General features: G+C 42.1%; 1 protein-coding gene across 3 annotated transcripts in view; it reads left to right on the plus strand.

The window, feature by feature from the left end:
• LOC136056980 (contactin-4) overlaps positions 1-24271 on the plus strand; it is a 247937-nt gene that overhangs the window by 21032 nt on the left and 202634 nt on the right. For all 3 annotated transcript variants that reach the window (XM_065749412.1, XM_065749411.1, XM_065749413.1), the window contains exon 2: positions 16072-16116. The gene's annotated coding sequence lies outside the window, so the exon portion shown is untranslated. The remainder of the gene's footprint in view (positions 1-16071; positions 16117-24271) is intronic.

Genomic DNA, 24271 nt, shown 5'->3' on the forward strand with positions numbered 1-24271 from the left:
TTTCCCTCTAAGTTTGAAATGAAGGAAATGAAACTGTGGCCGTGCTGGCTGTTAAACTGCTGAACCTTGAAACTCAATGCAAATCAAAACAAAATAAAAAGCTCCTGAGACCTTAAATACTTGGCTTTGCCCTAGTTCATTGGGCTGTTCATTATCAGTGCACTTTTAAAAAGTGATGCTGTTAGCATGCTGGACATCTCTGGGTTTCCTTTTTGCTCGCAAGCCCTAAGTATAAATACCTTTTTGGCAGGGACCTTTCTGAAACCCGGTGTTCTCTGAGGCCCGAGGAAACCCTAGCTGATCAATACAGCCATTAATTAGAAGGAAAGGTCCAGTCGTGATTTTTCCTTCTAAACTTTTACATATTGACAGCTAGCAAAGCAGTTAAGACGTCAATAAGGATCTAAAAGTTACTGTACTGTTGGGTTGCTCACGGAAAGATCGCAATTAAGCTTTCTCTGTCTCCCAGGACCTCCTCTCACTGGTGTCTGGAAGCATCTCTCCATCAAACAAGATGCTGTTCACATATGAAATATTCATGTTGTGACATCAAAACACGTTGCATATTATTTCAGTACAGTAGGCTGAAATTAGATTCACATTTTATTTTTCCTATAAATGCCCGTCAGAGCTGCTAAATCAGTTTGCCTTTGCAGCCTTGAAATGGTGTCAGTCTGAATTTCCTTCATGCTGCGTAGCGTCTTGGGTGAAGACTCGTGGCTTCTGTATTCAAGATGGAGAACCTTTAAATAAATATGAAGACCTACTGGGAATTAAGATTATTAAAAAATGTTTTTTCTTTTTTTTGGGGGGGGGGGAGGCAGCTTTGAAAGTGACAAAAAGCCACACAAACGCTGATGCGTGGTGAGCATTGCTCCCCAGTTGTGCAGTATCCATATGGGATGAGCTGCAGGTACCTTATTTCTCAAGTTTTGCAAGGAGAGATGAAGTGACCCTGCAGGTGTCAGGCTGGGCTGTGGGTGCTCGGAGCACGGGACACCCTTTAGACAGCCGTGGGTCGGAGATCAGGGCACAGCCCTTGTCAGCACCCGTCTGCAATGGTGACGGTGTGACACCAGCCTGGAGAGCAGCGTGAATGTCTGCTGGGCCCACTGTGACAGGCAAAAGCACCTGACAGGGCTGTGACCTGGTCTTTTAAATCAGGAGGCAGGGGAATTAATGCAGTGTTAACTTCCTTGGCACAGTAATACTGCATTCATGCATAGTAAGCTCAGTTAAGCAGTTGCTAAAAAAGCATCTTCAGTCCTCAGTCTGTGACATATTTGCTTGGGAAATAGCCGTCAGAGAAGCTAGGCATACTTGAAAGCATCTCCTGTTTTGTTCCTTGTCTGCTGTTACTCTACCCAGAGATTTTGTTTGTGCTGGGCCCGGCTGAGCTGCAGGCTGAGTGGGTTAGGAAGCACAGCTGTCATCTGAAGTTGCTCTGGGTACACATTCTTTTTTTTTTTTTAATAAAACCCAGCTTTTTCCAAACATCTGCAAGGTTTGTTTGGTCTTGCCACAGAGCAATGGCATCCTTTGGATGAGTTTCAGCAACACCACAGGGGATCTCCAGGTTTGGAGTGAGAGGCAGAGTTGAGGGATGGACATCTCAGCACAGCCCTGCGAGGTGTTGGAGGGCTTTGTTGGCAGCTTCCCTGAGTCCTGCACCCCATAAACCCTTAACATGCTTCCTGCTGTGCACCCTGAGCTCTTTTCAGGATCCCTGAAGTGTGTGAGTTTCTTCTTGGTGCGCTCCCAGTTGTTTTCAAGGACCTGCTTTTAAGATAAAATCACATCTGCAAAGCTCTGCCCTCGACAAAAACTCCATATTGCTCTTTTTGAAAAGTGAGGCTCTCGTGATGAGCTTCTGCATTTTCCATTACGAAAGACTTTCCAAAAGATTTTTTTTGAATGATTTCTTGATAGCTTGCAATCTCCTGAATTGTTTCCTATACAGAAATTGTTCTTCAAGGTGTTTTGTTCTGGTAACAACTGCCACCAAGCTTGGCTTGTCACAATTACCTGCCTGTAACAGGGGAGAGCAGCAGAGTCTATAGGACCAGTGTTGCATTTCTTGCTCCGAAATGGTGTGCAGGTTCCCTTCTCTTTCGAGGCCTCTCTATTTTCCCTCCTGCCTTTGTGCCTTTTGTCTGTTCTCTTGGGGTCCGGTGCTCTTTGAGCTTGAACAGTGTGGCTGATTGACAGCAGGCCCTCTGAGCTCTGTTTTAATCCAATGATAAATAGTTAATTTTGGAGGTTTAGGTTGTCAGCAAGCCACCTTGGAGTGTCACACTGTGAGACTTTGGTTTCCTTCTATAATCAGATAAGGAACAGATATTTCCTGTATATCCTCCCCTAGTGTTCAAGTCGTACCATTAGAGCATTAAGTCAGACACATGACACCCAATTTCAGAGTAATTCTTGAGGAAAAAGCACATTATATGTTTTTAATGGGCTTCCCAGGACTTATTTTCTTTCTTCCTGATGAATATGAATTCCAGCAGGTTCCTCTGAATTCTGACCTTCAAACACACAAAATGCCTCTTTAGGCCAAGAATATGGCCTTTAAAATTATTTAGTAGGAGTGAATGTCTTCTTCTCCTCCCTAAAAATCCCCCTAGAGTGGAAGATAGAACTGTTGTCGGTGTTTCTGAAACTCATCTGTACACTTACGATGAACGACTTGCATCTTATAGAAATGCTGTTCATGTCAGCCTGACCACTGCTGACCTTTTCTTTCCAAATGGCTTTATTTGGGCCGCGTGTTGCATATACTATCATTGCTTCTCTTCATCTCCTTTTCTTCTGATTGCCCAGTAACGTCAAGCAGAGCAGAGAAACTCCTTGTAGTGTACTGTGTGCTTTGCTAGAATCATCTTTCATAAGCACTTTGGTTGAATAAATATCCATTGAATAACTGGAGAAGATATTTGTATTCTTTTTATTTTGATTTATGTTCCATCTTCCTATCTGTGCATCTTCAGGAGTAATTGCCAGTTGCCACCTCCTACAGAGGAAATATAATAGAGCTGAAGAATAAGTAAAATGTGCTCGGTTTCGTTCTCTTGCATTTGTAAAGGAGCCTTTATATTCTTGCACATGCACGCACTAATAATTTGCAAACTCAAAACCATAACCTCATTCTCATACAGCTGGACTTGCTGTAAAAAGCTCTTCGTATGCTTCCTGGGTTTTGTTTCCTCTTGAAGCTTGCCAACGGGAGACCTGTACATATGGCCCATTCCCCTGCATGAAATAAGTCAGTCCAACTCTGCTGTAGTAAAGGTATCCCAAATGAATACAAAGGTTGGAGCCAGTATGTTCCCTATTATAGACATCATATTCCCATGCACTGCTGATCTGATAGCAGCAGGAGTGTATGTCATGCATTTTAATGATCCTGCCAGTGCAGCATCTCAGGGGATTACTGCCGTCTTCCCATGATGGGTGGCAAGTTCCTTTCTGTCATCTGATGCAGGATGCTGTTAAGGGTGACTGCAGCATGAAATACCTCTGTGAGTTGGTAAAGCACTGCGTTCTATTTGAAAACACTCCTGAAGCTGTGGCTGTCAGTGCTCTGCGGGGACCTTTGCTTAATCTGAACAATAATAAGGTCAGTTTGGTGCAGCCTGATTTTTCCATCAATTAGCTCAGTCACACTTCTCACAAGCCATATATAACCGTGCATGTTTAACCTGCTGGTTACACAGCCTTGCTCGTTCTGTGACCTGCAGTTCACAGAGCTGATATTCTCTTTATTTTTGTGAGCTAAGAATGTAATAGAGATTTCGAGTGGACTTGTCCTCTCTGGCTGTGGCACCTGTTATTGCCTTCAGTACTCAGATGGATGCCAGAAGGCGTCTCTCCAATTGTTCCCGGGGAGAAAACTTCCTTACAAAGACTTCCCCAGAAATGGAAACTTCTTTGGAGAGGTGAGATGTGAGGGCTGTGGAGCAGGAGAAAAAAGTTGGGATGTTAGGGACTGTTCTCAAAGCTCTCGGAGCATTTGGTTTGGAGAGAATTGAGACCTCGGTTTCTAATAATTGGTCTGGCACCATTTTCATCTCCATTGAAAAAGAAAAGAATAAACATGCAGACATTTTAGTCTACCAAACTGTCATTTTTTTTGCTGTTGTAGTTTCAGTGAGTGCATGCTTTAACAATCCTATGAGGAATTCATTATTTCTGTTGGCACAGCGTGTTTCCCTCTTCCACTTGAGATACATTTCTCTCCATTTGCGGGATGAAGTTTGAAAAACCTTAATTATACAGTGAAGAAGAAAGGGTCGGAAGCCAGCAGGCCAAAAAATCTCAACCCTTGCAAACTGCTGTTGAAAGTTACTCTGTGTGCTTGAGGTTGGCCGCGGTGCTGGGAGTGCTTACCCAGGGGGAGGTGACTGTCCTGTTCCTGTGCCCTATTTCCTGTGCACCCAACCTGCTTGCTGCTTTATGCCATCCCAAATCAGCAGAACACGGAATAAGTAATAAAACCTATGCTCAACAAGAGCACTAAGACGATAAGAAATACACTTCATTACAAGGTCAATGGAGCTAAATTGGTATCCTCGCTGTATTGTAAGAAAGGAACAAGAAATAGCTTCAGCCTCAAACAGAAGTCAGTGGAAAATCAAGAAACGGTGACTGCAGATATTCTTTTTTTTAGCAGGAAGCAGGGACAACACACATGCTCTGGAATAACACAAATAACACACAGAGGCATGCAGAACCTTTAAGAAATGGACAAACAAATTCCAATAAGCAGCAAAGACACCCACTGCTGTTATTTCATGAATAGATGGTAAATTTCCCTTCTGTATGTTGGCGAAATAATGACAAAATCCCAGGATTCTGAAGGTGTAAAATTGCAGACAATTTGTGTTTATAGCTGTGGACAGCCACACAAGTGAAACTAAATTGAGTGCTGGATGGAGCTAAGGGGAGAAGGAAGCAGAAATACGGGAGAAAGATAAGGCTGTAGAAATTCCTCTCTCCAAAGCTAATCAGAACTAAGTGTCCTATTGCCAGCAGCACGGAGAACGTTTCAGATAACAGATAATGATGGAAATTAACGTAGGATAATTATGTCAGAAAGAACAGCAAATTTTGTACGTGCTGACTCAGAAAATTGTCACCTACTTCCTCTCTTTGTCACTCCAAGGGGGGTACCCACTGCCACGTGGAATACATGATGTTACCCTCGTGGGAAGAAACGCCTGGGTGATTAACGCGTGCCATACCTACCATCTAACAAAGGATTCAAAACGTAATCACTCTAATTTGCAATTGTAAATCTCCTGTTATCAATTAATTTACATTGTACAAGTAACCATCTGATTATCTTTGTGCAGTGCTGTATTTACGCTGCAATTTAATTGTAAGTAATTAGCATGTAATTGCATATGGTTATTTATACCTTGTAAAGAAAGTGATGTATCTGTATGTTGTTAAAATAATTGCACTTGGGAGCATTTTCTGTTAATCTTTTGATTTTTCTTCCTTTACAATGTCTCATAACAGTTTCTGTGTCCAAAATGGCACTCGGCCGGGCCAAGCTGGGTGTGATGTGGATGGGTTACATTAGCTGTCTGCAAGCCGAAGCATGCAGAATTGCATTGGCTTTTGTATTTGCTTTCCGTTTTAACATATTTTCTCTGCCTCCCAATACTCACCTGCCCCTCCTTCTCAAAAGGGGAATTGGTAATAGGTGAAAGGCCTCTGCTTTGTTCCACGGGTTATCTGCTCAGTGGATTTGGTGGGGCAGAGGGGATGCCCCCGTGCTGCTGCTTGCTCAAGGCCAGGTCATCAACAGTTATGTTTCTCTAATCTGAAAATCTAGGAGAGTATTTGGGATTCACAGAGAAGCCTAGAGTGGCCTGGAGGACGGCGTTATCTGGTGGGACAGCCTGTGCCTGCTGGGGGCCGTGGTAATGGAGGGCTTTTCTCTGCGTGGCAGGTCAGACCTCTGAGTTTAGTGCAGGATTTGATGCGTGCTCAAGGGGCGGCATCTCTTCACTTCTCTCTGCTGCTCCCGCGTTTAACAAAATAGCTCCCAGCCACGTCGCTGTCAGATTTATATTGTCTGGCAACATTACGCCGCAGCAACCATCTCAGTGCTGGGCTGCCCGAGGGCTGCCACTGCTGCCTGAAGCTCTCCGAGCTCCCTGTGCCCAATTGGGAGCACTTGGGAGGATGAGGGCACACCTGGGGGGAGAGGGGAGGGGGCAGAGCTCAGCTGCTTGTACACAACCTATTATGGGAAAAACCTGAGGGAATGGTTTAGTTAATTCCTGTGCAAGCCGTATAAAAGTGCCACGTATAATGTGTGCCATCTGTAGTGCTAGTAGCAGATTTACATGTTCTTCATGGGATCTTTTGCACCGGAGCCTTCTGTGCTGTTCCTGTCTCTTTATTCCAATGGCTTGTTCCCTCTTCTCGTGTTCCTATGTATATTTACTTCTGGCCGTTTTGAGAGTCTGAAAGGAAAACTGACAAGAAGCTTATCTAGCAAATAATGTTCTTAATTGCTTTTATTTTCTGCGCATCTTTCATGATGCAGCAAGCTCCTGTAGGTTCGTGACCACTTTTCCTTGTGGCTCAATCAGCAGCTCAGGGCAACAGGGATGAGTGGCCAGGAGCTGCTGCCAAAGGCAAAAAATGTAAAGCTGTGCTCATAGCTCCTACTTGACAGCCCAGTGCTAATCATAAGCTGCTTAGCCTTTGAGGATCAAGTAATATCCTTAATGCTGTACAGATAATATAAAGTTCATGTTTTCGGTGTTCACATACAAATGAGTAAATAACTCAAGTCATGGCTTTTGTAGGGAGAGAATTGGGATTGGTCATCAAAACATACATAAAATAATGAAGAAAACCATGTGAAAGTCATGCAGCTTGGTGTAAAATTGCAAGGAGCACGCGTGTGGCTTAGTCCCTGAGCAGCTTTCCCCCATGGAAATACTAGTTAAAGCATGGGTTTCAGTGTATCAGTGATTTTATGACCTGTATAAAAATGTCAAGTCAAACAGCTGCCTACTAAATTATTCAGTGTATTGATAGAATAATGACTTTGAAGATGGAGATATTGGGATTAACTCTTTAAAGAGGAGTGCGGAGGGGAAACGAATGGCTGTGCTTGATTCCAGCTGGATCCCAGCAGCGTCTCTATGCCACACACCATCTCAGAAAAGCAGATGTGAGCGGAAGTAAGAGATGGGGATTGCTTTTGACACTAATGTGAATTTTAAATTGGGTGCATTGTCGGGAGAGCCAGGAGGAAAATCAAAAACCCAGAAAAATGGGTTTACCTGCTGAATACTTAAACTTTTTATTAAAAAAAAAAAAAAGCATAATTAACCTTATTTTTTTTTTCCAATGAAGTATATATAAAATAACTATGATATGTGCTCCAAGGAATAAAATGTCTAATAGATTTCTGAACGTTACAGACATGCAAGAACATGTCTTGAAGTATTTCGTATGGGATAATATAAAAATATATCCGAAATATTTATATCATCTTACAATTAATTAATATATATATGCGTGTTTACCATCCTACAGTCTTTTATGAGGAATATTTTTCTTGTAACATATGTAGATAGTTTCACATTTCTCCTGTACATTACCTTGAAAGTCAGTGCATTTGATTTTAGCTCCTGTGGACATCTCTGCTTATTTTCAGATTTTTCCATATTTTAGGAAAGCTGTTGGTCTCCTTTTTGCCTCCAGAACATATTTTCCCATCAATCATGGTACAGCAGCCACGACAAATCTGTTTTACTGCTAATCCATGTTTGGGGAAACAACGCAATTAACCAGCTGGCGGATGCAACAGCTGAGCCAGTGGGGCTGCTGGGAGCCAACCAGCCCTGCCCTGGGTTGCCTGGCCTGCCCCAGCCTGTGCATCCCCCAAAACACGTGCATGTTTTAAAACCAAAACTGTTTGTTGCCTCTCCTGAGCTCTGCTCATCCGTCTCAGTGCCCTGGTCAGGCGTGAGCAACGGTGCTTCTGTTAAGACCAGCCATGCTGCAGAGATGTTCCCGTAGAGGGGGTAGAGGTTTACTTCTGTTTCTTAATGAGAAACAAGTTGCACGTTAGTTCTTCCCCCTAAAACGTTGTTATTGTAAAAGTGTTGTTGTTTTTATTTAGATCCAAACATCCTTTTATAATTTTTTCTTTCTTGAGATCCTGCATGCTTTGCCCTTACTGGTAGCACTCTAATGTAGCTCTCACAGCCCTCAGAGATCCCCTGACAGATCAGTGGGATCAAAATCTGATCCAGTGCTGCTTTGCTGTACTCAGGACCAGGCTTGCTCATGTAGGTGTTCTGCCTATAGAGCTGAAATGGCATTTGGCTGAGTCTTTTACCCTGGTTCATGGGATTTACCATTGCCAGATTTCAGCTCTGACCTTCACAGACAGGATTTTGCCATCTCTGGTGGTGCTGCTCGTGATCCCTGAGCAGGACTGCCCACAGCTCCCAGCTGCACTTTCATCTCCCTCCCATACCCCAGGAGCTTACAAGGCATCACCCCTCAGCACGGCAGTGTTAGCCTTTGGAAAGCGTGTCCGTCCTAATGGGCTCTTCTCCCTGCAGCACAGCACAGCACTTGCTGGAGTTTTAGTGTCAGGTGCCAAAGGAGCCAGGCAGAAGTACTGATGGTGAGAGCAAAAACGAGCAGCACGGCGCTGAAAAGTGCTTCTACTGGTTCTCCTTGAGAATGGTGCTGTTACCAGTACGAACGAGCAACATTTCAGCCTTATCTGTGCCACCTTTAGGAAGTGCCGTGCTTGGTTTATGTGATGTGGGCCATGAACTTCTCAGTGCTTCTTATACCAAAAACTTGCGTGCAAGAATGGAGTGTGAAGGCACAACCGTGCTCCTCTAGGTCAACAGCAGCCCCGTCTCCTCCTGACATGCTTGCTTTATAGCTGTGCTTGTTAATGCTCTTCGATTGCCCATGGGGTAGGAGTAAGGATGAGGAGCTACATGCTTTTCTCCTGTATCTTGTACATCTATTAATGTAGCTGAACTAATTGCTTGATTAAGCTGAATAGGGGCGTAGTCGTGGGGAGAGTATCATGGCAAAAAAAAAAAGTGCATTGGAGTTCGGGGGGGAATTGCTGAGTTGGTAAGTTTGCAGCAGTAGAATATGATGCATGGAGGGAGAGTAATTTATAGATGTATTTAAAAATAAAAAGAAGGGGGAGGGGGATTTTTGGCTAATCCTAATCTTTTCTTTCATTTTTTCCTTATTTTCCCTGAAAATGATACCACTTATTCACAATGCTGCTGCAGTAATTGAACCAGTGGAAGAAGAAAGCTACCCATATAAATTAGTACTTGAGATCTCTTCTGTTTTGACAGATCCCAAGGTAGCTTAGCTTGTTCTACTGTTCCTATGAAAAGGGCTTGCAATCACTAGGATGCAGACTTAATAGTTTTCCGTGCTTCTGAATTTGGAAAGATTATGTTACAATAAATTCCAACCCCCACCTCCAATCATATCCCAGGGACTACGAGAGAATAAATTCATAAAACATTCCCTCGATCTTTTGCATGGAATTGCTACAGGATTGGGAAGTCAGAGGGGAACAGAGGCAGGATGCATGCTGCAGGAAAAGTCTTTCTGGTCCCTTACAGTTTCTGCTTAGATTTGAGAAATCCAGTTATCAAATCAGTTCAAAGGAAATACTGTACTTCTGATGTGGCTCGTTTCAGATATGTTCAGTCTTTGTTTAGTTGCTTCCAGTAGCCTTCCTGGCTTTTTCCCCTGCTCTTAGGTTTATTTGCTGTCTGCTGCTACAAAATACTGCATTTTTCAGGTGCATCAATTAGCTTCATTCCATAAGTGGTAGTTTACGGGGAACTTCACATGCAATCTTTAGTTGTCTAAGATCAGTTCTCCATTATCCTTCCGTATTTCACGAATCCTTTGGAAGAACCTCTGACTGAGATGTAATCTTATAACATACATTTCTGATTAGTGATGAAATTGCACTGAACTAGAAATCCTGAATGCTGTCTCCTGAGAAGTGAGATTTATTGGCCTTCAGTCACTAATGACATCCTTCTGCACTTTGGAAACTTCTGTGAAGCTTTTGCTGTTGCTGTGTACCATCAATTTTATTATTACATTTACTTGCTTCTCTTGCTATGTACTGCTTAGAGCAGGCTTGGGAAAAAGAAAAGATAAATGTATTTCAGTAGTCCTCTGCTATATATTAAGACTGCAAATGATTGACTGTTCACTTATCAGTTTCCTACTCTGCAAATAATGTGTGTGTGTGTTTTAGTTGCCTTTTAAAGTGAAGGTGGCTTTTGACACTAATAGTCCGTAGTGCAATTGATTGCACAAATCAATCTTTAAAGCATCAGCTCTGTTTAGTTATAATTTGGCATTTCCAAAACGAGGAGGCTTTTCCTTAAGGCAGAGGAAGAAGGAGCACTTCCTCAGGTCCCCCTGCTTAGGGCTCTTGCTCCCTCAACCTGTCAGCCCCCGAGAGGATCAGCAATGCACGCCTCCCCTGCTCTGCGGTCCTTGCAGATGGATATATCCCCAAGGTTGCACCGAGAGGAGTGGATTAAAACTGAAGAAAGTGTTGATATCGAGGCTCTGAAAACGGGACTTCCTCATCCAACCTCACAGGCTTGATTGCTTTTGTAGACACCTGGCAGGTCTTTTTGTTCCTGTAAAGTTGTTCCAGGTTGGTTGAATTAAGCGATATAAAGTCGTCTTGATCAAACTGTTGCTTTTTGCTGCAAGAGAATGGGGGCCAGGCACCAGGAGAATGTGTGTTTATGTAGTTGGTGTGGCTATGCTTAACTTCCAAGCCCTGCACGCTCTTTGTGTATCTGTGCTCTGTGACCCAGTTAGGTAACTTGGCAATCTATATAAGAAACCAACCTAGAATGAAAAAGACCTTTTTTTTGGAGAACATGGTGCTGAGGGAGTGTGTGGGCGATCTGAAACGTCTTCTGGTTTGCAAGGACAGGGAACAAATTAAAAAAGGAAAAACAAACAATTTAACGGTGATGGAGCTGTAGCTTCAGCAAGGATAGACTGTGGGCGTGCATCCATTTTATCTCACTGTAGAAGATTATTCCTCATTGCACAAGGTCACAAAATCTCACACTTCTGAGCATTAGAAGATAATCTTGCTGAAAGTTTAAAATGTATCACCAGCAGCAAATATTTAAGGCCTGCATTTACAGCGATCAGGGGACTGTGTGAATACCTGCCTTAGCTTGCAAATAAACACTAAATTGTCAGCTCAAATGAAAACAGAATGGTAAAACATGCCAAGTAGAAATCAACAATCAAGTGCTAATTATTATGGGTTATGTAGATACTAATTACTCGGTTACTTTTGTGCTTTTTTTTACTGACCTTTCTTGCTTGGTATTTTGTAATTGGTGACAAGTGATTAGAGGCATTTCTTTATCAGACTTCTGATTTTGGCTTCTGGCATTGCAATCCTGGTCAGAAAAGATTTAATATAAGAGTGATAGGAGCAAGAAATGAAGGGGAACTAATGGTGCACTCCCTTCTCTGCTGGCATAGACTGTTAACTTCAGCTTGCTCCTTCATGCAAAGAATGACTCAGATATGACATTGAACAATATCCTTTCTGCTGTGCCCTTCAGCTGGCTCAGGCTTCTGGCCAGGTACAGCTGCACAAGTCACCAAGTGGAGACTGGAAGAGAAATGCAGAAACAGATGACGTTTCTGCAAATCCTCAGCATTTCAGAAACTGTTGGTTTGAAACTGGGACAGAGCTGGGACAGATGTGGGCTGGTGGTGGCATGGGTTGCCCATGCCCTCTCCGTGCCCTGGGGGAGACACATCAGTGCACAGGCTTAGACTTGGGTCTTGAACAGCATTAAAGATGTAGGTGGGGTCTTGACATCTCATTCAAAATTAAAACTATAAACCTGTAGCTTACATGATGGTGAATAAAAATGTGGTTGGTAGCAAGGAGTTGGTACAGCCCACCCCCTTCTGTTGCTTGGAAAACAAGAAGCAGAAGACTGCGAGGGAGAAGCTGTGTAACTGTGTAATGAGAAATCACATGCAAAAAACTGTATCCACCCTGATTTTTCCCTTTGTCATCAAAGCCTGACATGTTCTGTTAGATAACCTTTGGTAAGTGGCTGGATGGATGCACTGTACACAGATGAGTACAGGATCTTCTACTCAGCAGTTCGCAGAGATGAGAGCATCTCTCGGATGCTGCAAAACAACTGCATGCGCTCCATTACTTTGCATTTAAAGTGGGAAGAAGGGTGATGGTCATATCCTCCACTGTAAATACAGCCTCCTGGAGTTACCCTGGGCTTCTTATCAGTACATGAGCTATTCACCCGTATTGCCACGTGGAAAAATATATTGGAAAGAACGTATTTACGTACATGTGCCTGTTCCCTGTGTCCGGTCAGAAATCAGTGTATTTTGAGTGTATTCTGATGGAGCAGGGATATCCTGCTAGTAGTAACAGACAATTTTAAGGGTTATGCAGCTTAGAGTTGCAATTTATGAACCATCTGCTGAATCACCGTGAGATTTCTTCTACAATTTCTGAAGAATTCTGTTGTCTAAAGATTATTTTATTATCAACGTGCAGCCATGCAGGTCAATGTTCTTTTCATTTGTGAAGCAAATGGCATCAAATTGCCTTTTAAAGCCTAGAAATCCAATAGAAATTTGCGTGCTCTTCTCCACTTGGTGAGACCGAGGTTTTCTGTTGCTTAAAGATAACACTTTGAAATATTTAATTGTCATTTTTTTCCTTATAATACATAACATGAAGTCTCTATTTTGGTGGCATTTTACTTGGAAGTTAAACCCATCAAACCCTGGGAGAGCTGTGATGGTGATTAGGCTGTTCAGTTTATTTATTTATTTATTTATTTATTTATCATGAGATAGATACACTTAGAGAATGCTCTTGGCTGACTAGCTAAACCATGTCTAAATGCACAGGAAATGTGTACTGGGCAAACGAATACTGGATTTATATTTCAGCTTCGGAAAACCCTCTTCTGTTTAGCTCCTGTCATCAATCTGCTGTATTGATGGCAACGTCTGATTTCAGGAACAGGAGGCAAGGGAAGGATTCGGATGTTGCTGAGGAAGGGCTGCATCTTCGCCCAGCTGCAGCTGGTGGCTGTGGCTGGATGAAGCGTGTCTTCCTGATGCTGATGCTCAGTGCTCTCTTTGTTGGCCCTTTTGCTCTTCACATATTGGCACAGCTACTGAGATGGCGGTACTTCAGAGTTAATGTCCTCTAGACTTAAGAGGGCAGTTGAGGCTGAGGAGGGCAGCTGGGGGTAGGTGGTTGTTGGGTTTGCTTTGCTAAGTATGCTCCTGGGGCAGGGGCAGAGAAAGCAATGTGAGAAACTGCAGTGAACTTCACCTTTCTTCACGAGGCTGGGAGGGCCACCGAAAGTGAATATAAGCAAGGAAGGGATCAGAAGCATTTGATTATTTAATAAACTATATTAATAAGCCCAGAGGCTAGCAGGTTTGCAGTTCTCACATTTTTTAGCTTACAATGAAGTGAAGAATATTGTGTTTATAGAAGGAGCAAAGGCTTTGAAAGATACCAAGCAGAAAGAAACGAGGAAGCCCTTAAACAGTATCTAGTGGATTTGGGGTAAAGACAGATCTGTAGTCAGAGAGCCTCTGCAGTGCTTAATTTGAGATTGGAATGAGGCAGAGACAGATGTGAAGTCTCATAGCTTCCCCAAGCAGTAAATACGGAGGATGTGGAAACAGGACAAGACTAAGCTACTGGATTGATGGCCATGCAGAACAGTGCCTGAGTGGACTAGCTGTGTCAACACCAGCCCAGAACAAAGCTGGGATGAATAAAAAAAAAGATGAAAAATCAGGAAACGAGTTCTGTGTTTGAAACGAACAAAGGAAAAATTTGTTTGGAGACACAGAGCCTGATGCCTCAGTAACAACGTTCTTGCCACTGACCAAGGTTGATTCTCACCTGCAGAAATGCCACCCTTACTATGTACTCTTATCTTGCATAAGCATTCTGGGGATGGATGCTCTAGGAATGTCAGCATTTGCATAATATCCTGATGAGCTCCCAGGTGTGAAACACACCTCAGCTTTCTGTAGGATGGCTTCTTTCAGCCATCTCAGTGCCACTGTAAACTTGGAGTGCGTTGTGAGGATGTCTGCTGGCAGCAGATGAGATCAGCTCTTCAGATTTTCATCCTTTTCCCCCGTTGCCAGCTCCCAAAAAACTGCCTTTACCTGAAAAAGCAAATTTGGGGTGTGATTATACAGTATTTCTGTAAAATAAAGTTGGAAAGCAGAAGCAGAGGCACAGCTTCAAGTATTTTTATTTTCTTGAAACACGTGCCCTTTTACAGAAAATCAGGGTCGTGTAAAACTAAATTTTTTTTTAGGCCTTTTTGGAAGCCTTAACTTACAGATGACTGGAGTGTTGGCTGGGGAGCCACATTAAAAGAGGGTTGTTGCTTTTATCCTTTGGAGACAATTTCATATCTGCATTCTGAAGTTCCTCTCCAAGTCTTCTGTTGACGAGGGATGCGGAAAAACCTGGAGCTGCTAAATGCAGTTTTTGGTGTGCTGCCGTCCATAGTGTTACCTAGGGGAGAGTGCTGTTGGTTCCCCTTGGTGCCCGTGCCCATCTTTTCTTCACCTGAATTGCAGCGTGCATTTGTACTGATGGGAAGCTATGGCCAACCCTCCCCTGAGCTGTGGGAGGCTTTGTGTTTAGCAGAATTGCTTGGGCACCACTGAATATTTGCTGGTAATGTAGCTTAAATGCTTTAGCATTTCAAGCTTGGGAATCCAGGATCTGTGCTGCTTGTGAGGATAAAATACAATTACTTTAATCAGTCTCAAATGCATAACTCTAAAGGGCAGTGTTTGGTTTCTTGCAATTACTACGGGATGAAATACTGTACTGAATGTAAAGCATCCTGAATTTGCCCCTTTCTGGTTTTTGAGTTAATATCACTCTGCCCATGGAAAATCTTGTGAGAAATTGCCCCCAGAAGCATTTCACTTGTTAGAAGCTGAAAGTTCAGAAGGCTTAGAATACGTAGGTGCTGTTGATTGGATCTGGTAATTAGAAGTCGTAGCGTATGCTTCTTTAACTGGAGCCACCTGTTGTACCAAAGTTATCAGTATCCAAAGCACTCTGTGGGCATACAGGAGGTCAGCTGTCCTGCTTGAACGAGCACCTGATGTGAGAGCTCCTACAGAAGCAAACAGTAACTGGCACAGGAGTTGGTACATGTGCTGGGGTTGTGGGGGAAGAGAAAAATGGTCTGATCCAGAGTCTCCCACGGGAGCCCCCAAAAAAGCCCTAGCTCAATTGTGCACGCAGGCGTAACATGGTTTTCAAAAACAAAACACAAATGCAGTTTCTGAAGGTCGTGTGACAGGTGTTTTGTGAGAAACCTCCTCTCTGCTTTGGCATGGTGCCTTATAAGCCGAGGGATTCCTCGGAGATGGATAGGCAAGCCTAGAGAAAGTGAGAGTTTTAAAAGCAAAAACTGAAGAGCTTTTATTGTTCTGAGGGATAGATTCTTTGAATCTAAAAATACACTGGTCATTAGGGTTGTCTAATGGTGGTGCTGGAACTTCTTGGGAAGTGGCTTCGGGATTTGGGTGGATCTGCTGATGTTTAGCAGGGGTCAGGGAGCAGCTGTGGGTTTCTGCCACCTGTTGGAGACTCAGGTTTTTCTGAGGCTGGGGAAGATGGGTTTCCATGTGAGTTGCTTTAGCAGGCTGAAACTTTATTGGCCCTTCGTTAATTAATCAGAATTGACAAAGCAAGGAGCTGCTTAATCCTCAGTACTGGCTACTGGGATCTCATAGTGCTGGAGGGAACTGGCATGGTGAGTGGTGGGAGCCTCCAAGAGCACACTGTGCTGTCTGGAGGTACTTTGAGAGCAGCAAATTCAAAGTAATCAAAGATGGACTCTTTGCAAAAGTAGTGAATGTGGGTTAGAATGCATGTAATGACTTAAAATATCAGCACAACTAACTTTCCCTATGCATTACTTCTTTTAGGGATTGGAACTTTGACTGAAGAGTACATATCATGCACTGGAGAAGGTAACGGCTCTTTAATGCTATTTTTGATTTGCTGATAAAGCTTTTATGGTCTTAAAATAATTGCATACTGTCTTTCAGTGCAATGACAATGTTTTTTTTGATTAAATGGCTGTTTGAAGTCTTCATTTAAGTTCTTTAGGATATATGTTGTTTTTTAGGGGATCTTATATTGGACGCTTTCTAGAAAAGATGAAACAGTTTGCTTTCAGAAAACTGTCAATGTAGTGCTGTTAGAAACATCATGAATGACCTTAAGAGTGAACCATTCACAAAATGGGGTTGATGGCTTGGAGTGCTTCCTGCTTTGTCTTTGTTTTTTATAATGAGATTTTCGAAGTTGGTGTTTTGATGATCACTGAATGATTGACTCCACAGATGAACTATCAAAAGAAAACTGTCACCTCTGAAACTCAAATATCTTAACGGTATCTGAGCTTGAAAGTCTAAATGAATCAATACTGTTTCTTGACATGGGTGTTTCCTTTATGTCCTGAAACGTTGTTCTTTTTAGAATAGCATTGAAGTACTAAATATGAATGTCAGTATAAGAGTTTACTCTTTAGAGTCCAGCCCTGGTCAGTCTGTGTTCTCTTTCGTGTTCCTACTTTGTTGCCCTTGCTCCTTGAAGTTAGGCTTTCATGTGGTTGATCTCCACAGATGAAATTTCTACCAAAGTAGAACATACACTTAAAGATTAATTGAATTCTTAACACCAGAAAAGCAAAGCCAAATAAAATATTTAAAGATATTTTTCTTTCTTTTCAGTTGTAGATGTTTTTGGTCTGTCTGTTTGGACAGGTCATAGATGCCTTATTAGGTTAATTAATTTCTTGATTCTTTCTCTTGGAGTAATTCAGGTGCATCTCCTTGTGCTGAGTTTTGCTTACAATGTGAACTGAATTACTGCCTTTTAGATGAAGTAAAATTTTCTTGTTCAGTGTGATCCTTAAACCACGCTTTGCTCTCTGTGCGTGGTGTTCCAAGGTGGTGTGATAAATGCTGTGATATCATGTTCTAGTGGTTTGAAAGGCAAAGCTTATTTCTTAATATTAAGGGTGACTTTGAATAATGGTCTTCTCATGCCTTTGGTCAGTACTTTTAAACTTGGAATGCTTCTACAGGTGAATTGTTGCTTCCAGTTTCCTTGTAGTAAGCGGATGCTGATGCCTGTTGCCTCTGGAAGGTGCTATCAACACTTCAGATGAAAAGTACTTCTGAGGAGTCAGGCAATCTTGATTAATTGAGCCTGAATAGGAAGTGCAGGATCAGATCGAGGGATATTATTTTTAGGCTGCAGGTTTGTGTTCTGCATTGCGGATCCCTTTAATACCAGTTGGGCAGTGAGTATGAAAGACTGAGGGAGACAGCTATGTGCAAACGAGTAATGGCTTATGAACAAGGCCACTACTACAGACCCAAGAAGGGAAACTGCTTTCTGTTTACTATTTTGTAAACGTTTCTCATTAGCAATTTAATCAGAATGTGTTAAATTCCTCAATTTTTTTGTGTGACCGGTCTGGAATTTGTAGTGAAGTGCTATTTAAAAAGTAAGGGGATAAGTGGGACTTCTGGCTAGCTACCTAGCTTGAGCAGGTGTGTCATTTTCACAAGACTTAAGCAAAGCATAATTTTTTAGGAAAGTGTGGGTGTTGTCACACGTGTTACTGCTATTGACAGAAGTACTTTTAATGGGGACCATAAATTCAGGATTTTGTGCCTTTTGGTTCTGGGGGAGGGTAGGATTTCCTTGTCCATGTTAGTCAGACATAAGCAAGGCATGGAAGATGCCAACCTTGAGGCTTGTTTTCTATTTGGGAAATCAAAACTGGACGTTTTCTGAAGTGACTCTGAGTGTAGATTTGAAAGAAGATGTTTGTGCATTTTAGTAGTGTAATAAAATGCTACTTTACCTGTAAGGTAATTAAAACAGCTACAGGCATATGGTCATCTTATAAAGCTTGTAGCACCTGTGCATTGTTTTCAACCACTAGGCTTGCAGTGTATTTAAATTAGAAATATTACTGGCAGGCACAGCCTACAGTTGTATTGCAGGAACATCCTTTTCTGTGTAGAAATGCAGCGTGTGCTGGGCAGTGGCTCTAAGAAAGGAAGTTACAAGGGATGTGATTTCTGCCTTACAGTCTATGTAGTGGTTAATTACAGCATGTCTTAAAATGAAGGCTTTTCTGCCACTGACGTTCAGCATCCAAGTGTAAGTTTGTGTTTGCTTTATGCGGATGTTTCTTGGAGCCATTGGCTGCTTGAATCAGAACTGCCACTCATTTCTCTTGAAAACTTGTTCAGCTGGAAGTGCTGTGGGTCATGAGTAGGAGGATTATCCAGACATAGGCTTGTTGGGTCTAACATTTAGATTGTTCCTTCAAATATGAGAGTTGTTTCTGTTCTCCAGGTATCCCCTTTGCTTTTTAGTATTACTGGAAAATAATTATCCTCCTTCCTTAGTCGTCTTATGGCTAGGATATCTTGCTACCGATTCCTCCTTCTTCTACTTATACCAGGTCCTCTTATGTCCTTTCCTCTTCGTTATCTCATGGCTTCCTTCCAACCCAGTTGTTTTCTTCTCTCTGATAGCCCTCAGCCCCTCCACTGGATTTCTGATATTGCTGTTAATCTCTTCTATGTGGGAAGCCTGAAGAATTTAGGATGGAATCAGTTGTTCTAAAGTAACTTGAAAAAGTAAACGAGCAAAATTGCTATTTTATGGTGGGTTTGGTAGTGTCTTTTAGATGAGCTGTCTTGAAGTTCCACCCCAGTTCACTAATTACACAGCAGAATGAAATGGCAACTTCTTTTTATATGTGTAGGTTCTTGAAAGGAAGCATTTCTCTTGGGCCTTTTGACTTTCCTCTTACGTAACAGTAATGAATACTCATGACTTAACTTTTCTTCACAAGAATGTGGTGAATTCAGAAGCATCAATCAGAAAGTTGGGAAATAAAAAACCTGAAGTACGTAATAAAGGAATGCTAGGGCACGTGGCAGTGTCTTTTGCCTATTCCTTGTTGCCTATGAACTGACTTTTCTGCACTGTTTATATATAGGTTAGGAACAAAAACAGTCACCTGACCGTTCTGCTGGAGTCCCCTGTAATTGCAGTATGTTATTTTCTTTTACCAAGTGTTTCAGAGTTGGCTTATATTTGTAGGCTGGTGGTGTTATTTATCCTTTGGGGCTTAGATTTTCCTTTCTTCTGTTTCTTTTTAAGTTTTTGCAATGCTGTAGTGAGGCTAGCTTAAGCGTAGAGGCACAGTATATTGTGAGGACACTTCCAAAACTGCTAAAAGACTGAGCATTCGAATGGATAGAAAAGAGTTTGAGTCTGAAGACAGAAGTGTCTGAGATAAACTACTTCTATTTAATAAAAAAGGAAGAGTGCCTTAAACAACGACCATCTAGGTAGCTGCTGTCAGAAGCACTACTTAAAAGGAATGAGAAACTGTCTTAAGGAGGGATTGCTGTATTGAAAAATAAACTGCTGAATCACTGGAAGCAAGTAAGCAGTACGAACTCTTAGAGGCTCTGCAAAAATAAAATGGCTGCTGTAATTCAATTAAAATCACAGTAGGATTTGTTGTTGGAGATGGTACATCCGTCATCCTGTATCATCCTGATGGCTGAAGCCTCGAGGGATGCTTAAGTGAGTGCAGTGCTCCTGAAAAATGCTGGAGTGACACTTCTGGCCAACATGATCCTCTGTTTACGCAGACATCTGCATTTTCCTCGACGTACCTATTGAGTCTGGGCTGCTGCATGGGCTTTGTGCATTTGGCGTTTTATAGTAGATTACTCATCTGAATCCAGTGTCAGTTTATCCTGCAAGCAGGAAGAGGAGCACCGTGTGTTTCTGGTGGATAAATAATCAATTGTTAACAAGATAACGTTGAAGATAAATACAATGAAGGTCATTGAACTAGCTGTCTTACAGGGACAGTGGATGTTGGCTGGAGCTTTAAAATCAAAAGCAACTTCGTACTTCTTCTTTAAAATCAGAAGCAACTTTGTACACACAGAAGCCCTCTAAGGCAGCAAAGTCAAAAGCAGAGTCTGTGTTCTGAGTGAAGATGGCAGTTGTAATTGCAAATATTAGAAGTTATTCCTGGGCTTTTAATATAAGGGAGAGAGAGTTGGAAGCAGCCTGCTGGTGGGCATGCAGTATGACAGAATGAAAGTGTGAGCGGGTAAGCCCCACCTTCACCAGGAAAGCTGTAGTGATCCTTCCTCAACTGTCAAGCAGTGACAACAAATATGTGCACAATAAGCATGAAATGGATTGATAGAAAGGATGCTCAGTCTCCTCTTTTCCAACCCAACTTTCATACATTCTGAGGTTGGATTCAAAAGAAGGCTTGGGGTAGGAGTGGGGATCTCCTTGCAGGGTGAGAAAGTGGGAACTAATGCGTGCTCTATCGAATGGATGTGTATGGGAAGAGCAGCTTTGTTCTGGGTCTGTAATTCAGAACAGTAGCACCTGTTCTTGGTTGCAAGGACTGAGAACAGAGCTGCAAAGTACAGGTTTCATTTTAGGTTTTACATGAATTATTTCAAGATGTGGTTGTGATGTTTGAGGGTCTGAGTGACGTCAGCAAGGGTGTTGCTAGCTTACTTTACCAGTGGCGTGCATGTATTAGTCAGAAAAGGACTGAAAGACCTGTAAAAAGAGTTTTGTCCTCGAGTGAGAAGGTCAGGTTTTAAATGAGTATCACTTGAAGTCACGTTAACTAGCACAATTTACTATTCTTTTTTGGTAAGTTAAAAAAAAAAAAGGCGTCTTGCTACAGGTGGTACAACAGGTATGACAGTGATTTTGACTGTTACTGAAATGACTTCTTTGCTTTCAAATCTTTTGTTAATTGTTTGAAATGTCTTGACTGTGCCCTCAGCAAATTTCAATTGCATCAATTAACATTTAGGAAATTCATATCAGGCTATTAGAATATTAAACATTTACTTTAGAAATGTAAATGAAGTGTACCAAGTTTGCGTCTCGTGTGCCCCTTGACCCATGCATTCATTAGGCAAAAATGCTTGAGACAGCAAACAGTGCTTTGATACTGAAATGATAACATAAGAAATGATTGCAGCCAACTTTATTAGCCTACCAGTTTATGTGAGTTCTCTGCTCAGATCCACGATGCTGGACCAAAAGGAGAGATCTCTGGCTAGTAATTCAAGACCAAGCCAATGTTTGGATGAGATAGCAGAAGCTCCTTTTGATTCATCTTTGTGCTTTTGCTCTTCTTTAAGGTTTTATTTCCAAGGGAAAAATAAAAATCAAACGTATGGGAAATGATGCTTCTAGAATGCCATAATTAAAATTCATTTCTGCTTTGTGGATTAGATTATTCAGTGTAGTGTTTACCAGAAACTAATTGTGACTTATTGTTATCCATGCAAAATATATTATTCAGCAAGATGATGCTCGAGTATGACTTTGCTGTGAATTAGTTGCCTGATTTCTCTTTCTTTGTGTTGGACTTATGCGTGTTTTTGCATCCTGTGCTCCAGCACAAGAGCTTTAGTAAATTGAGGTGTTGCTCTGAATGATCAGTCTGCCGACTGAAGGAATGAGAAATGTTCCTTCAAGCAAGTTTTGAAGTCTATTTTATAGAGTCCTCTTACTTTTATTCAAGAGCCGCAGTTGAAGTTAATGTCTTTATTGAGAAGGAAAACAAGATCTTTTTGTCTTGCTCAATTCAGTGAACCCAATTGTTGTATGTACTGAATTTCAGCTTAGGAAGAACATCTTTGTGTCCTTATGTTGAGATACATCTAGTGTTTTAATTTCACTTAATCACTCTTTTAATAGAACTTGCATAACAATTTATTTACATAAGATAGTCTGGAGGGGATCTCTAGAGAGAGTACAACTGCCCTGCTCAAAGGTTTCTTGTATAAAGTTATTTCACTAGTTATTGAGGACAGCTGCCACTCATACCCTGTGGCATGGAGGCATCAGAATGTGACTCATTTCATTTTTTGCCTCCAGTATGTAATTCCTTCTAGTCTGTTTCCATCACTTCTCATCTTCAGCTCCCTTGCCACCTCTTAGGAAATCTTTCAGAAGCTATTACATGTCTCACACCCACTACTTTAATTCCTCTTCACACGAAACAGTCCTTTTCCATCCATTCTATCCTGTAGCATTCTTACCACTAGGTCTGTATTTTCTTTTGTACTTGTGACTCATTACCAGTTATGAGTGTGCAGTACCATATTCTAGTTGTCACTTGCTGTAACGAATATATTTCAATAGCCCAATATTTCCAGAATATAGAGTAATACAGATAGCAAACTGTATTGCAGGCAGCAGCAAAGTTCATGGGAGCTTGAATCAACTTTGTGGTGCCCCTCTCTGAAGCAGTTCAGTGATATTTTACTTTCACATTTCCCTCTCTGTCTTGTTCCTTCCGTTCCTCAGGAATTACTGCAATTCTGCTTCATCACCTGCTTTGATATGCAAGATGTTATCTTCAGCACACTCCTTGAAGTCTTTTTACTTCCACAGGAAGCAGATGGGGGAGGGGGGAGCATTTTAATGGTGAACAGATGCATCCTGATTTGTTTTTTGTTTAGATTTGCCAGTATGTTCTGGAATTAAACACTTCTTCAGAGTCTGATTGGAGCTACCTCTTCCTCTCCTCTGTAAAGTATTGCTATAGCACATATCTTTCACTTTTTTTTCTGGATGACTTTTTGATAAAGTATACATACAGTACTGTAGATGCAGCAGGCTGTGCAGGATGGCACTTCAGCATCAACTTCAGCCTTCACCGCTCATTTCATTCACTTTTCATTTTGGTAATGCCATAGAATGTATTGTTCATTATCTCTCCTTATGTTCTGACCTTAAGTTATTCCTTAGCATCCAAGCGTTGTACAGCATTTGCTTTCTTTCTGGGCTAGCTTGTGTGCAGCTGGCTCTCTCAGCCTTGCTTTGAGTCCAAGTGATGTGCTCCAGGCTCTCCCCACCACCCGTGTCCTTGTTTCTCATTAGGTCAGTCTGCTGTCTTGTTGCCTTCAGTTATATCATATATATACCATTTTATAGTTAGCTATGTTCTTCCTCATCAATGTGTAATGGTGTCTCATTGATGAGCCTGGCAGTGGGCAGTGACCACTCTACCAAGGCTGCAGGGAAGCTGGAGAATGATGAGCCCCTCTGCCAGCACTAGGGGTATTTCTTTCTTCAGCATCTGTTGAGACTCCCATGTTGTGCACTAATTACCACTGTCACTTAATTAAGCTACACAGAAATTGGGGATGGATGTGGTTGCATGCAGCCCCTGAAGTCTCAGCTGTTCCTGCAGAGCCAGGATTCCAGATTACACATGTGATGCTGTGTATGGGACCAGAAGGGCTCGTGGCTATGGCATATGCTATGTGGATGGATGCTGCCTTATTAAAATTCATCTGCTGGTTTTCTCTATAAACCCAATTAATTTCATTAGTGTGAACTTTGTGTCTCTAACCAGGTGTAAGTGTTCTTTCTATAAAGTCCTCTGGCCACATTTGTCTCTTCTCCGAAACACAGCCCTCTGCTTGTTCTTTCAGCTGTTGGGAGTCTGCAGCAGTTCGCAGTCATTATGCAGCATTACAAATAACTTCAGACAGATGTGCTGCTTCCCTCTCCAGCGGAGTGCTGTTCAGATCTGGAGGTTGCTTCTGTTTTCAGACAGAACTGTAGATCTGGACTGAGTGTGGGCATCCCAGTGTTAGGCTGTCATCTTATTGTCAGAGCTCATCACACGCATCTGCCTGATGGCGTGAGTGGCACGAGCGCTCCGGAGCTCTGGTTCTGCACCGTGAGCTCCCAACGAGATGCTGTCATCTCAGCTGGGTTTTCATTTCTTTGTCCCTAGTGCTTCCTGCAGCTTACAGCAAGCCACAAATCACGCTGTCTTTGCTCATTATGCAAGCCTGTCTCTGGTCAGGGATGTGCGACTTTCAGACTCCTGTAGGCTTCTGGATTTTGTTTTTATCTTTTGAGACCAGCCCCCCCCTCCCTTCACCACGCATTTACTATCTACATTTTATAGATAGGTACATTTTGAGCGTTTTTATTACTCCTTGTTCTCTATTTTCATCTCAGTTAATTGTAGCAAATTCACTTTCTGTAGTTATACACAAAGTGGTT

Source organism: Cyrtonyx montezumae, unplaced genomic scaffold (genome assembly GCF_038088225.1).
Source record: "Cyrtonyx montezumae isolate F1298 unplaced genomic scaffold, pur_monq_1.0 scaffold_6, whole genome shotgun sequence".
NCBI lineage: Eukaryota > Metazoa > Chordata > Aves > Galliformes > Odontophoridae > Cyrtonyx > Cyrtonyx montezumae.